Source organism: Miscanthus floridulus, chromosome 14 (assembly GCF_019320115.1).
Source record: "Miscanthus floridulus cultivar M001 chromosome 14, ASM1932011v1, whole genome shotgun sequence".
NCBI classification, from domain to species: Eukaryota; Viridiplantae; Streptophyta; class Magnoliopsida; order Poales; family Poaceae; genus Miscanthus; species Miscanthus floridulus.
The window spans coordinates 41,407,097-41,415,997 of record NC_089593.1 but is presented as its reverse complement, the minus strand read 5'-3'; the positions used below and the strand labels follow the sequence as shown (position 1 = coordinate 41,415,997).

General features: G+C 42.4%; 1 pseudogene; it reads left to right on the top strand.

Moving 5' to 3' along the window:
• The first annotated feature begins 1,150 nt into the window (after window positions 1–1,150).
• Window positions 1,151–7,958, top strand: LOC136503385 (uncharacterized; annotated as a pseudogene).
• Window positions 7,959–8,901: the final 943 nt, after the last annotated feature.

Sequence of the window (8,901 nt, the reverse complement as noted above, 5' to 3'; positions counted from 1 at the left end):
TCCGAGGCGGGAACCACTGATCAAACTTGACAAAGTGGAGCTGCTGAACTTGACGAGCAGTGGCGGCTCTCAGGTCAAGGCACTGCACTGGTGGTGGTCCACGGTGTCTAGGAGGGGCCCAGGAACCACGTCTCTGAGCATCAGGCCACGGCTACTCCTCAGTGCGAGTGCGAGTCGAGCGACGTCATCGAGGCTCTGCTGGCTCGGCTGTCTCCTCCTGCTCTGCCTCCTGCTCCTTAGACTCTCTCTATGGGCTATCATCTGGGCCACGAGGGCTACGGTGAAAACTCTCAACTCGCTCCAGACCCTGTCTCTGTGCAGGTGACAAACTCTCTCCAATACGAAGATTGCTACCATGGCCACCCTACTCAGCTCTCTCAGCGGCCTGTGCTACTGCCATGGCCGTCTCGGCCTCAATATCAGAACGTGACCGCTTCTTCTTCTTGGTGGTAACCTTGGTCATCATCGTCTGCTCCCCCTTGCCCTGAGGTGGCTGGGGGGGGGACGCCTGTCATCACCGGGACCCCCCAAGGTTCTTTGTTCACGCCATAGCTGATGATCAAACTGGCATAGACAAACTGTCAAGTAAGAAATCTGCTGCACAAGATCAACTGCCAATAGAAACCCACCAGTGAGTCAACTGCCACACATACTCCCCCTGTCACTAACAATCACTACAAGACCAACTGCCACAACTGTCTCTGACAAGAAATACTGCACTGAAAGATGATTCAATTTAGCTTGTTGATCGTCCTAAAAAAGTCAAAATGACATGCATTAGAAAAAAGTGTGTATACGCACATTAAGAATCAAGTGTCATATACTGAATATTAACTGATAGAATTACAGGCGTAATGCAGTTTTCTAAACCTGGACCTAACGAGTTGGGAACTTCATGGTTTTGGAGCTCTAGCATCACAAACCAATTTAGGCAAATCAGTCAATTCAATTAATAAGTCTAAATAAGTCAGCCACAACTAAAATTGGGCATGATGGGTGCATCAAACAGATTAGAGTAGGAAAGCATCAGTCACTCCAACGAGATCCAACAGGGTGTCAGTACACAAGGATAGACAAGAAAGACTGAAATGTGTGAGGCATAGCATAAACAACCTTTTCTAACTGAGCGGAGTCACCGGAGAGGAGGAAGATGACGGCCGTGATGAGAACTCCGACGGCGGCGCGGTTGCATGAAGGCGCGGCGAGGTGAGTGCATGCGCGCGGTGGAGTGGAGCAGTGCGGCGCGTGGCGAGGATGGGCGAGGACGCGCGCGTGGGCTAGGGTGGTGGCGCGTGATGCAGGCGGGCACGACGGCGCTGGGCGCTACGTGCGCGGCGATGTTAGGGTTAGGAAATCAGCGGAGCGGTTGCGCAGTGAACGGATAGGAGGAAGAAATTTAGATGCGGGCCCTGATGTCAGTCAGTTAGAAATGTAGTGCGCTTTGAACTTCCCTGACCGGACGCGCCGATGTGGTTCTCCTGACGCTTCTGTAGCGTCCGGTCTCCTCTGAAAAGAGAACAGAGAGCACCTGGAGCCATCTGGCGCGTCTGGTGTAGATGATCGGACGCTCGGAGGAGTCCAGTGTCATGCTGTCCTTCTCCTACCTTCGGTCGGACGCCAGCCTGTGGAACGAACGGATGCACCGCAACTCAGAGTCCGGTCATTCTCTGTGTGCTTCATTGTGTTGAATAGACGCACGGTGTGAGTCCGGTCATGTCAGCGCGTGCATCCGATGTCGAGTCCGGTCACTGTATGTGCTTGTCTCTGGACCTTTTTCTCGTTGCATGCTTGGGTTTTCTGTTGTAAACCTGGTAGCCCTAGGCCTTGGATTGTCTTACGCTTTCTAATAAAGCTGGCATGAGCATTTGATCTAAAAAATGAGTCACGCAAGTATTTAGACATGCTATTAGCTAGGAGTCATATGTCGCAACGGCAGGTGCGACAACTCCATCATCAATATATGCGTCTACATCATCTTCACCCTCATCACTAATATATGTCTCAAGCATAACAAAAAAAAGAAACATATATCTGTGAAAAACTCCAACAACTTAGGTGTTCACCTTGAATTTTATTTCCATCATCTACTACTTCTAATCATTTGCCCAATCTTTTACGGTGCACGTAATTTAAATTTGTTTGCTTTCTCTGAAAGTTTAATAGATCAGTTCATGGACTGTATAGCAATACTAGGTACAATTTCGTCCCTCCCATGATATAATTAAATTTCTATGAAGCACCATGATTAGAACTGAGAATTCAAGGGAACTCTGATCCGATCTGAGCCCTAAGATTGATCGGCAGCAGGGAGGATGCATCACCTTTGATCTATAGTAGGAGGACGTGCGCCTCCAAGGGTCACGGGAGGATACGAGACGTACCTCCTAGTGCCGGCATCCCCTGGTCTCCTGCATGGACAAAACAGATCTCTTACGTAAATACACTGACTGCTAATTACTCTCCCTCCCTCCCTAATACAGAGCGGTTTATATTCCTATCCTAATCTAATCTGCATCACGATAGAAGAGGAGCCGCCGCCCCCAACCTAGCGGTACGCATCTTCTCCACTCCGAGGCGCAATGGAGAAGACCGCACGCGCGACGTCGTCATCTACTACCGGTAGGTCGCCGTTGCTGCAGCCTCCGCAGAGGCCGCCTACCAGGAGGTCGCCGTCCCTACAGCCTCCATAGAGGACGCCTACCACGAGGTCGCTGTCGCCACTGCCTCTGCCTCCGTGGAGGCCGCCTACCAGGAGGTCGCCGTCGCCGCCGCCTCCGCCTCAGCCTCCGCAGAGGCCACCTACCAGGAGGTCGCCGTCTCCTCCGTCCAAGCGATTGCCGCCTCCTCCCTCCATGAGATCGCCATCTCCTCCGTCCAGCAGGAGGTTCTCCACGCGGTCCAGCCCCAGCCCTGACGGTGTCATAGACACACCTCATCGTCGACAAGATGGACCCGAGAAGCAAAAAGATGACGAACCCAGGTAATTGAATTATATTACTAGAATTTCTGTTAATTAATTGAACTATTAGAATTTCTGTTAATTAATTGGTCAGTTAATTAACAGTGTGGATGAGGAATTGGATGTTTGCTATTGTGTAATGTGTGATTGAAAACATGATGTTACAGTCCCTACAAAAATTATGTGACAATTTAGGAATTTAGATATTGGGGAAATTTGAATATGTTACTTGAAGTTTTAACATGCCATATGAAATAATCAGTCCTTTCAGAACACCAACCATATTGATACAATGATGATTTTGCCCACTTCAAAAGAGATAAAGAACATAATAGTATGTCAAACAAAATGTGGCACACTCACAGTTAGATATAAAACATCAGAGATGAAGCCTTGCAATGGATAATAGGTGAAGCAGGTTGCTTGCAGCACTTAGGAGTGTGTGCAAGGTGTTAGTATATTTTACTTAATGGCTTAGTTTGTTTTGTCATTCTAGCAACAGTTTGGCATCTTTTTTTTTCTCCTGGATAAGCCACAAATCCTTTAAGTCTGCACATATGCAATGGTTGCATTAACAACTTCTTTCTATCATGGAAATACATAGGTGTCATTTGATGTGTTATGGTGTGGTTTAGGTTGAGAGGGAGGGAGGGCGCCAGCCAAGCAAGAGAAAGATTTTCCTTCTAATTCCTGCATTCCTTTTCTCATGGTAGCCAATGGTATACATAGCCATTATAGGAATCCCTATCACCCCTTATAAGTTATTGTAGGCACATAGCACTTGCAGCTAACAAATTTTGACATTGACAAAATGCTATCCACTAAATTTTGACATTTGGCACATTGTTCCTGTCATTGCTCTAACTACTGGCATACACTACGTAGCTTGAACATTCATATATGATATTTGAGTATGAGTACATTGTTTATTCATTTAACAAGTATACCTGTGCATCAATTAATTTATTTCCTGACAATTGTAGGAAAACATTCTAGAAAATAGGAGATATGTGGCAAGTACTTATTGATTTCTTGGGGGGACCCCAGGACCAGAAACGTGCCATATTGGACCTTGACCTTGCTAAAATTACCTTTGCCAACTTATTGAAGTTCAAAGTTAAGATGGGTTATTCTGCGAGGGACTTCATGTACTATATGAAGAGATGTGGCAACGATACAGCTTTGCTGCAGCGTATAGATTACGAAGAAGATGCATTAGCAATGATAGAAGATTGTATACAAGAGAAGAAAATTAGGATAGCAGTTTCAGACACTTAGCTGGATCAGGAAGGAGAATATGCAATCACACCGATTAAGCAACATAGTACACATGAGGAAGTTAGTGGACAAGGAATTCAGGATGAAGACATTGATGCGTACAAGGTGTGGCTCAATAAGCTGCCACAGGATGAAAACAACCCAGGTACTAATGTACTAGAAAAATACATCTCAATGATTTTTAGGTACAGTTCTCAAACTTACACTATATATATAACATCTATATATGCATCTTGCAGAATTTAAGGATGACACCTGGCTGAATACTGTTGCAACATATAAAGAATGGTTGAGGAGGGAAGGGCTTCTTAAAGATATATGTAATCTGATTTTGTTTTATCTTGGCATTAGTGGAAGCCTTAATATATACATATATTTCCAACTCCATTGTAACTGTGTACTTTCACTTTTTTGTATGTGCAGATGCATATTTAGATGATGAAACCATTGAAGAAGATGGAAGTGGTGACAATAGCGCAGCACCAATGCAGTTTCCAGCTCATGCTCGTGGGCCAAAGGCCTCTAAGAAAGGTATGCAATGGTTCAAAGTGTTCATACATTACTATAACATAAAAATGCTGATTTATAATGTTAACATACGTTCCATTTTGTAACATCAATTTTACAGTAGGGGTTGGCGACAAGAGAAAGATTGGGCGAGGAACCTTGAAAGGTTTATCGGTCGAAGCTAAGAGATTTAAACTTAGCACTGAGAAACTTAGTATAGATTTCTCATCCACAAAAGGCGGTCCTATAGGAGATAACTATCGCTCGTTGGTTGATGAAATAGTTCGGTTTACAAGAAAAAGGACTCCACTTATTGGAGTTAAAAAGTGGGGAGATGTCAAGCAGATTGTAAAAGATAAAATAGCACGAGATATAATGGTACGTTACAGTCTTGCTCCCACATATGATAAATTAATTCTTTGTAATATCTTAAGTGTTCACAATTTGTTGGTCATCCCTTTTCTACAGGTTAGGTGGAACATTGAAAACAATGATGAAGAGAAGGCTAGGATATGGAAGATTGCAAAGTATCGTTACAAAGGATGGCGAGCTCAATTCAGTGCTACATACAAGGCATACAACAGTTATCATGAAAGAATGAAACATAAGCTAGATGATTTGGACATTGTGGAGTGGCACTACTTGGTGTTGTATTTTGGAAGTGAAAAATTCTAGGTTCCAAGCCTCTGACATATATGTGTTTATTGTCTGTATTTTGTAGTGCAACTAACATATCTGTGTTTATATTAGCGAATGAGCACCACAAACTCTAGCAATTCCCAGCATCGACAGACAATACATCTTACAGGATCAAAACCTTTTTCACAAGTTAGTTTTGAGCAGGTAATGATATGGAACCTAATCTTCTTCTTTTATTTTTTACCTAAACAGTAATAATGTTCAATTTTCACATCTTAGAGAAACCTGGAGACTGGTGAAGAGCCAGATGGTTTGACATTTTGGAGGAGTACACGCACCAAGGAGGGCTGATGGTCTTCTGATGCTGCTAAGGAAATATATGTAAGTGCTACTTTGTTCATTAGTACTTAGTGATGTTGCAATTATATATAACATAATTATTATATTGATGGTTGTACATGCCCTGATTGGGTGGTAAAAGGTCATCATCTCCTTGTCCTTGTGTTCGGTTTGGCAATTCTATCTTTATGCTATTTTCAGTTTTCAGCTGTGCCACATGTTCTTTTTGGTATAGCAAGTTAGGATGAGCCAAATGCTTCCAAACTTTTTCTGTGGTCTCCTGGTAGCATATGCTAGCTGCTGTAATTTTTGTAGAGCATTGTTGAGTGTCAAGTGCGACCGGACGCTGGACCGAACGCACAGTTTCCGTGTCCGGTCAGTGTTGCAGAGTGGCTGTGGTCCATTTTTCGACCGGGCGCTGAAGAGAGTGCATGACCGGACGCACCGAGACTTGGAGTCCGATCACGAACAGAGAGTGACCAGAGAGGGTTTTTGCTGAGCGGACGTGTCCGGTGATGAGTGACCTGACGCACATGCGCATCCGGTCTACTCAAACGGCTATTTTCTGCTGTTGTACTGTTTCAGCTTGTATTGTTGTGACCAGCGTGTCCGGTCGTGTGCAACTGCGCATCCGGTCATGTCATCAGCTTGTAGTTTTGTTTAGCTTTTCGAATTCAACATGTGTTCTATCGTGGTTACTATTGTTGTCTTCATCCATTTACTTGCCTTGTCATTTCCAACAACCTAATATGTAGACTCATCTCATGTACCTAATATCGTACTTATGCTTTATGTAGTTACGTTATGTTCTTTAAAGTGATTTGAATAGAGCTGGGCTACTTGGTAAAACGAGTGTCCAGTGATGTATGTTCTCATAACATGTTTTATTCATTTATCTCCAATATCATACATATCTCTGAAGTATCCATTTTACCTAATTCTTATTATACTTGAATTGGAACTACTGTTGCTACTTGCTAAAGTTGAATACACTAATTGTGTTCTTAAATTTAGGAAAGCGCCTTCTCCAAAGTTGCAGAGAGAATTGAGTTGGAAGCTTCTGTGATTTCAAAAGAACAAGAAAGGCACATTCTTCATGAAACCTACAAGGAAACCACTGGATGCAGGAGCAGGAAAGGTCCTGGACATGGATACATGGCAAAGTATCCGACCCGAAGCCAACTTATGAATGAACGAAATGAAGAGTAGGCTCGTGCATCTGCATTAGCAGCAGCAGCCCAACAGAAGAATATTAAGATGCGAGCTGAGGTAGACAAGTTAAAAGAATAGCTTACCGTTCAAGCCGCTGAGAGGGAGAGCGACAAGGAAAAAATTCAGCAGCTGCAACATCAATTGGAGAGTACAAGTAGCAAGATTAGAGAAGAACTAAGGCAAGAGTTTTTTGCACTAATCAAACAACAGAATCAAGCACCACCTTTGGTACTAATACTACTTCTTAATTGTTACCAACATCATTGTTTTTAGTAAAGCTTGATTGCTAATGTTTCTCCTTATAACTCCAATGCTAGAATGCTGCACCAACCACAACAGCCCCTCAGCCTGCAGAAACAGCCACTCATCCTTCAGAATTCACAACCAATGCTACTGGTATTGAAAATATGGTTAGTGGAAATGAAGGTGCAGATTTAGCATAGGTATTATTTTTTTGATGAATGCAAACTGCAATGTAATGGATACCTACATTTAATCTGACATAATGTGTGAATCTTTTTTTTAAATACGAAGGCTGCTGTTAGTGCAAATGAAGTTGCAAATTCAGCACATGTACTATTTTTTGATAAATGAAAACTGTAATGTAATGAAAAAGGATACCTACATTTAATCTTGAGGTAATGTATGCATCTTTTTTTTTAAATGAAGGCTGGTACAGAATCTGCGCTGGGCATACATAATGCACCTTCTAATGGGCCTGCTGTTGTTCCCACTCCTAGCAAAGGACCAGAACAAGTGCAAAAGATAATATACTTCAAAAATATCACCTGTACTTTAACAGATTCTTAGAATTGCTAAGTGGTGATTGCTCCTTCAAATCTTCTTGTTTTTGCAGACTGTAGAAGACAGTGAATTAGTGAGCAATAAGATGAGTATCGAACCTAGTCGCCTCACTCGCAGCAATGCCAACAGATCACTTTTCCCAAATGACAAAGGCAGTAATGAGTCTTTGAAGTTTATTACTTCACATACACTGAGGAATAATGCTACAAGTAAAAAGTGAGTTTTGAGAAATAAATGAGGAAAGGTATGAGCTCAAAATCTTATACATGAATCGGGTGTCATTTTAAGTTGTTGTCCAGATTATTAACATGAACTTTGTTCACTTATACATGAATCATGTGTCCTTGCTGCTGCTGCTATAAATTTTGCAAAGAAATACATGAAACTTGATAAGTTTTGCAGCGAGAGCACAAAAAAGTTAAACATGTCCTTGCTGCTGCTCCTGCTAGCATTCCAATTTTGATTAGATAGTGAACAACTTTAACTGACAGTGTCAAGCTGCTGTAGAGTGTTGCTTTCCACACCGGTGGGATTGGTGAGTTCTAGTAGTGCCATGACTCAGTTGGATTGGTCCCTGTGCAAATGCTGCTACTAGTCTTTGAGGACTTCATTTTAGTGATGCTACTTTGCAATGAACAACTGATGTTTGGCTGGATGGTACTACAATCATTAGGATTTTGCAAGTTACTGATTTTATTCCCTAGATGGTCTTACTGGATTCTAGTGTTATGCTCTTTATGCTCAAACCTGCAGAAAGTGTCCAATGTTAATCAACTCCCCTGTTCTCATGTAAGCATGAGTAAAACCTTGATTAGCATCTACCATGCTGTCTATGTTTGATTCCAACTGTGTGATCAACTGTATATATTACTAATGCATGTCATTTTGACTTTTTCAGGAAGATCAACTTTGAGGGAGTCTTGGCAAGCTGAAATGAATCTAATATTATGCAACGAGAAAGATATCATGTTGATCTATGCTAAGAGACATGTATTTTTGTTTATGATTGCCTATTTGTAGCATAAGTTAGTGGTTTGTAATGCAGTTCAACTTTGCAATTACCTATTTGGAAATAGGAAGGCATTTGACTTCCTCACATTGTACAAATTATTGAATGCTTATGATCCAAGTTATTAATATGATTGCCTTTTTGTGCCATTGAA